Below are 6098 nucleotides of genomic sequence, written 5' to 3' on the forward strand. Positions count from 1 at the left end.
CGATCCTCCTCCAACCAGGATTTTCGGCCGGGGCCATAATTTTATAGTTTTATGTAAAACTGTATCGGGCTATGAAACACGCGGACGTGGTACGATGCTTTGATGGTGATTGGCGTGGTGTATGAGAGGGATAGAGAGAAAATTCCTATAAAATTTTCACGACACTCAGTCTCGGCCGGGTTTGACACGCAATTCTTTTTCGTCCGCCGTCTCGAGACGTCGTAAATAAGTGATAACTGGATCGCCAGCGATCGTCAAACTGGCTTTCGAGTTTTTCGTTTTCTTGACGAGAGAAAGTTTCGTTTCGATGATATTTAAGATCTAGATTAGTTGGATAATAATGTCGATTGATCGATTATACTTATGCGAATTTTGTTCGATTCAATTTTATTTTTAAATGATGAATGATATATCATAATATTATTAATACGAAGAAAATTTTTCTTGGTAATTGATCGTTTATTTTTAAAATAAATATTATCGTTAATACGTAGTGGATGAATGTTTTATTGAAAATTGTTATTTGAGAAAGGAGACTGTAATATATATGGAGTAAGTAAGAAGCGAACTCTCAAGCCTTCGATAGCTCAGTTGGTAGAGCGGTGGACTGTAGTTGGAAAGTTAAAAATATACGGACATCCATAGGTCGCTGGTTCGAATCCGGCTCGAAGGAATTTTTTTTATTTTCTAATTTATGGTTTTTAATTAATTGTATTTAAATATAGATATTTATTTTCGTTCTTCCATACATATTTTTTTTTTTAATGATTTGAGTAATTTATTATTCGATATTATATATAATAATTCATTTAAATATCGTATAATATAAGTAATAATTAAATATAAAATCAATAGAAACATTGTATATGTATCTCATAATATGGAATTTTCATTATATAAATAAAAATAATAAATAAATTAAACAATAAATGGATTAAACAAAAATCTCTTTTAATAAATTGAATTAAATCTAAAGAAATGTATGTACGACGATTATATAACTTGCACGACTATTTTAAACAAAATTATTTTTAGTACTGCGTGTTTATTTATTTTCACATTCTCGTTGCAAAATATCAAAGACTCAGCGTTTTAAATAACTTGATACGATATCTCTATATCTTTTCATAAAATTTATTTAAAAATTATGAAAAATATATATAAATAATTATTTAATAATTGAACAAAGATTTTTTAATAAATGTTGAAAAAAAAATCAAAATAAAAAGAAACAAGGTCCCACCGAGATTTGAACTCGGATCGCTGGATTCAGAGTCCAGAGTGCTAACCATTACACCATGGGACCACTCGATAGGGGTAGTTTTTCTCACCCCTATTCACGAGCTTGCAATCTCTTATACGATTATAATAGATCGTTACAAGAAAAAAAGTTTCTCAGGTTCCACCGAGATTTGAACTCGGATCGCTGGATTCAAAGTCCAGAGTGCTAACCATTACACCATGGAACCTTTTGCTCGTTGATCGATTATACCAATTCTTCTTTTCTGAGGACAAGACACGAATTAATAATATTCGATACGATTTAAAAAAAAATCACCAGGTTCCACCGAGATTTGAACTCGGATCGCTGGATTCAAAGTCCAGAGTGCTTACCATTACACCATGGAACCTTACGTTCGATCGATTTTTTTATTATACAACATATTTATTTTTTTACTATTATATATATGTATTTTTATAAATTTTAAATTGATATTTTTTATTAATATATATTTTCAAATATTTAATTTTAAAATGTAAAATAACGATTCGCGTAGTTTTCTAATTTAATATTAAAATAATTACGAAGGTTCAAGGTGTAAATGTATTTTTTTTTTCATTTTTAAATAAATTATTGCATTGTAAATAATTTTACAGTTGCTATAATAGTTGAATAAAGTTATAATTTAATAAGAGAAACAAAAGTTATAATTTTATTACAAAAATTGTTACACGAACAAAATATAACTAATCGTTGGACTTTAAAATTAATAGTTTATCGTTTAAAATTTTTTTTTATAAAAAAAGTATTAGGTTCCACCGAGACTTGAACTCGGATCGCTGGATTCAGAGTCCAGAGTGCTGACCATTACACCATGGAACCTCTTTGTCGGATAATTATAAATTGATCCTTATATTTGTTTAAACATTTCTCAAACTTTAAAATGAAAATTTATATAAAATATAGGTTCCACCGAGATTTGAACTCGGATCGCTGGATTCAAAGTCCAGAGTGCTAACCATTACACCATGGAACCGCTTATTAAATTAATTTTTAATACTTAACAACATTATACAAACGTTTGAACGTTTTTATAAGAAAATATTGGAATATTTAATTGCAAAAACGTAGGTTCCACCGAGACTTGAACTCGGATCGCTGGATTCAAAGTCCAGAGTGCTTACCATTACACCATGGAACCAACTCGTTTCATTGTTAATTATCTTCGTTATTTAAATCTCGAATAATTTATCCGAGTTTAAAATATTTTTCAAACCAAAAATGTAGGTTCCACCGAGACTTGAACTCGGATCGCTGGATTCAAAGTCCAGAGTGCTTACCATTACACCATGGAACCATTTGTTTCCAATATTTTTATCGATCCTATACAATTATCGAATCCGCATTCGATAACACGTAGAAGACCGCGCCTTAATCTTGCGCCTTATTCTTGCGATTAAACAGAAATCCGCGAGAATTATCTCAATCCCTCCTTTTAATTCTCCTTTCATTTATCTATCCGTGCAAAATAATCTACTTTTTTTTTCCCAATCATTATCAATATACATTTCTCCAACATCACGACAGAATTATAAATAAGAATTATAAATAATCATCAAGTGTATCTTCTCGTACGTAAACTTGCATAAACAATTCTATCCTATAAAATATCCTAAACAATTTAAATAATCCAAATCCTCCTCCAAATCACCCTTTAAATCGCATATTCCTCAACTTCTATCCGTCTTCCACCCCTCTCTCCGCCAATCAATTCCGCAGTGACATTTAACAATCCCGAACACCGAACGAACGATCCAACAATTCTCCCTACTTTCCGAGTCGTTCGCCTCGGCCCGGAAACCACTCGAATTAATTTCCAGTCAGAGCATATTCTCTCTTCTCGCGTCCTCCTGGCTGACGTCCAATCAGGCCACGTTTGACCCTCGATCGGGTCCCTCGATTCCATTTCTCTGTTATACTTTCGCTCACAATGGCCCTCCTTACGGTTCGCTGATCCTTGACTGACAGCATCCCAGACCCACCGGGCTGCACGCTCGCTAGGTGCGGCCCTGTCAACCGGGGATGACAGGGCCGACAGTGCAAGTGTTATTGTTCGCTCGGATTTTCGGGCCACGGGGATGATTCAGCCACCGTGCACGCGGACACGCTCGATGCATTTAATTAATTTGGTAATTGGGGGCCGCGTTTAAGCACGCGGCACCTGGGACGCGGGAGGGTTGGCTGGGATGCTGTGGGATTGTTTCCAAGGTTTGTGAGAATTTTTACGTCGATTACATCGATCTGTTTTTGGATAGTAACGTTGGAGGATGGAGTCAAAGGAAGGAGAAGAAATTTCTTGAATATTCGAATATTCTATTAGTTTCGATAGTGATTTTGTAGTTTGGTAGTTTCTTCGGTAGATATTTTAATATTTTAATATTATTAATTTTGGTAACATGATGATAACTCGATTAAACTTTCCAATCGAAACTGAAAAAATATAAGTTGAAATTCTACATAACGAAGTTACCTTCGATACTTTTCTTTAATTAATTATCTTCACTTTAATATCTTGAATTATTATGTATCTTATTCCATCAAATGACCAATCAATAATCGATTAACCGATATCGAGAACCAATTCTCTCTTCGATAAATCGTCTGCGAACGAGCATAAAAGATACGATTCAAATAACGTGCCGTTACATATATACGGAAATTCTGCCATTTTGTTTGCACTGTTGCGCAAAGTTGTAAATCCTGTGTGTGCACGGATCGCATATATTTCTTAATACCACTTCCTCTTTCTGCCACGGTCGCGATTACACCTTTATGGTTTTACAACGGGGGGGATTCTTTTTATCTGCGGATTCGATTCGTCGGGGTGGATCCCAGTTTCGAGAACGACCTGTGTCTTTTCCCTTCGAAATTCGCTTTATCGTCCCCTCCCTCCCCCGTGTGTACACTTATTTCATGCTCGGTGGAACATCGAGACTCGGAAGGAGAGCAGCTTGCTTGCTCGATAAGAGGAATTCTTGTAAAATCCCCCTCCTGTGACCGAAGTCTCCTTACGTAATTTAGAGCTGGCATTGCACCGCAAACGTGGGATCTTCCGCGAATCCTTTTTCCTAAAAAGAAAAAAACGTTTATCGTCCTAAATTTCGATAAGGAAAAGGCTTTTATTAGATTACTTACGTGACCAGCTGCGAAATATCAAGGGTTGATACGGTTGTATCAGATTTACTTTCTTTTTATATTTACGTTCCTGGAAAAATGCAGAGGAATTAAAGGAGAAAGGAGAAATATTGAAGGTAAATATTGGATAATAATCCAAAGATTTTATTACCAGCTTACAGAATCGATCAATGGCAGCTTTTGTTTCTTTCATTCATTAATATTTTCTTTTAATGTTAAATAAAAAATAAAGTAATAATCATTAAAAACTAACATTAATCGATACCGTAAAATACAGAATTTTATGATTTTGCACGATTCTTCCCTCGATTTCGTTGCAAATCGTGGCATCACTGGGTCATCAGACTTAATAGCGAGAGCGGGTTTAACGAAATGCGTTGGGTGCAGGATCAGAGATGGAAACACTTCCCCTCCAGCTTCTTTTCTAATTAACGCTCGACAAGCGTCAAGCATTGACCTCTCCATCCCCAACGCGAGGAATAAAATATTGGACCACGCGTCGTCTCACGATGCAGGAAGTGGTCGGGTACCGTGGCTTATATCCCGGTTGCACAAAAAGCCGGTGCGCGACCGGTGCAGTTGCTCTCTTCCCCCATTCCATCCCCTGCCGTTTCCCTCCTCGAGCGAAATAGAGAGAGATGCCGCGTTTCTCTCCGCTAATGAATTCCTCTTTATGCCACCGAGTAATTGGTACCTCGCATTATTCTCAATCAGCGACAGTCCTGTCCTTCGCGGCAGTGGAGGGAAGGATCGCGAGCGTGGGGATCGCTAAAGAATCGGTCTAACGCGAGTAAGAGTGACAGAGAGAAAGAGAGAGAGAAAGAGAGAGAGAGAGGGTGAATGGACCGAGACACCGAGAGAACGACAAAGGGAATGACGCGCGTCGAAAAATGGGGTGGAAGGAAGAGAGAAAGGAAACGCGGAGGAATGAGGAGAAAAAGGTTGAAAAAGGGATGAACGCGAGGGAAAAAATGGAAGGATGCGGAGGAGTCAAGGAAAGGAGAAACGATGTGATGAGAATTAAGAGTGAAGAAAGAGACGGAGGAATGAGAAGTTGAGGGTAAAAGTGAAGAGAGAAGAAGCGAGTGAGCGTAGAAGTGCCGAGGTGAAGAAAGGATAGGAGAAACGATGTAATAGGAATCGAGAAAGAGAGAGATATGCAAGACTTAAAAAGAAAAAAGAAAAAAAAGAGAGGAAGGAGCGAAAAGCCAAGAGAGAAGGATGGAAGAGAAGGAACGCGCAGGAAAACCGCAGTGAAAAGTGCATCAGAGGAGGAAGAGGTTCTCGCTGATTTACGAGCGGCAGTTGCTGGGAGGGCATTAATATTCGTGACGGAATATTAAACCGCGAGCGTCAATGGGCAAAGGTTCAAAGAGATTTTCCAGCTGCGCAGGGAAAAGGGAGTTGGAGAGAGGGGAAGAGAAGGAGAGGGAGGAGGTAGATCGACGTTCCTGCAAGATTATGAGATTCTCGTTAAGTGTCACGTGTAAAGAGTTCTTTCATAGAAGGCCTCGACCCTCCGCTCCGCTATTCGTCGCTTCTTCCTTCTCGTCGTCACGACACGACGATGACAACGTTTTCGCTCTCGTAAAATGTAAATTGTCGCGTTAAAACGACGCGTGGAAAGATTTATCGGATGTTGTTGGATTTTTTTTTTTTTTCTTCTTTTTCCTTCCCTTCC

General features: G+C 37.4%; 8 non-coding genes across 8 annotated transcripts; 1 reads left to right on the plus strand and 7 right to left on the minus strand.

The window, feature by feature from the left end:
• Nucleotides 1-576: 576 nt before the first annotated feature.
• Trnay-gua lies at nt 577-673 on the plus strand. The gene is made up of 2 exons: nt 577-613; nt 638-673. It is a non-coding gene; the product is annotated as a tRNA-Tyr (tRNA).
• Nucleotides 674-1234: 561 nt separating this feature from the next.
• On the minus strand, nt 1235-1306 carry Trnaq-cug. Its single transcript has one exon. It is a non-coding gene; the product is annotated as a tRNA-Gln (tRNA).
• Nucleotides 1307-1397: 91 nt separating this feature from the next.
• Trnaq-uug lies at nt 1398-1469 on the minus strand. Its single transcript has one exon. It is a non-coding gene; the product is annotated as a tRNA-Gln (tRNA).
• Nucleotides 1470-1559: 90 nt separating this feature from the next.
• On the minus strand, nt 1560-1631 carry Trnaq-uug. The gene has a single exon. It is a non-coding gene; the product is annotated as a tRNA-Gln (tRNA).
• A 401-nt stretch (nt 1632-2032) lies between these two features.
• Nucleotides 2033-2104, minus strand: Trnaq-cug. The gene has a single exon. It is a non-coding gene; the product is annotated as a tRNA-Gln (tRNA).
• Nucleotides 2105-2186: 82 nt separating this feature from the next.
• Trnaq-uug lies at nt 2187-2258 on the minus strand. Its single transcript has one exon. It is a non-coding gene; the product is annotated as a tRNA-Gln (tRNA).
• A 93-nt stretch (nt 2259-2351) lies between these two features.
• Nucleotides 2352-2423, minus strand: Trnaq-uug. The gene has a single exon. It is a non-coding gene; the product is annotated as a tRNA-Gln (tRNA).
• An 84-nt stretch (nt 2424-2507) lies between these two features.
• On the minus strand, nt 2508-2579 carry Trnaq-uug. The gene has a single exon. It is a non-coding gene; the product is annotated as a tRNA-Gln (tRNA).
• Nucleotides 2580-6098: the final 3519 nt, after the last annotated feature.

Source organism: Apis dorsata, unplaced genomic scaffold, assembly GCF_000469605.1.
Source record: "Apis dorsata unplaced genomic scaffold, Apis dorsata 1.3 scaffold_61, whole genome shotgun sequence".
Classification (NCBI taxonomy): Eukaryota; Metazoa; Arthropoda; class Insecta; order Hymenoptera; family Apidae; genus Apis; species Apis dorsata.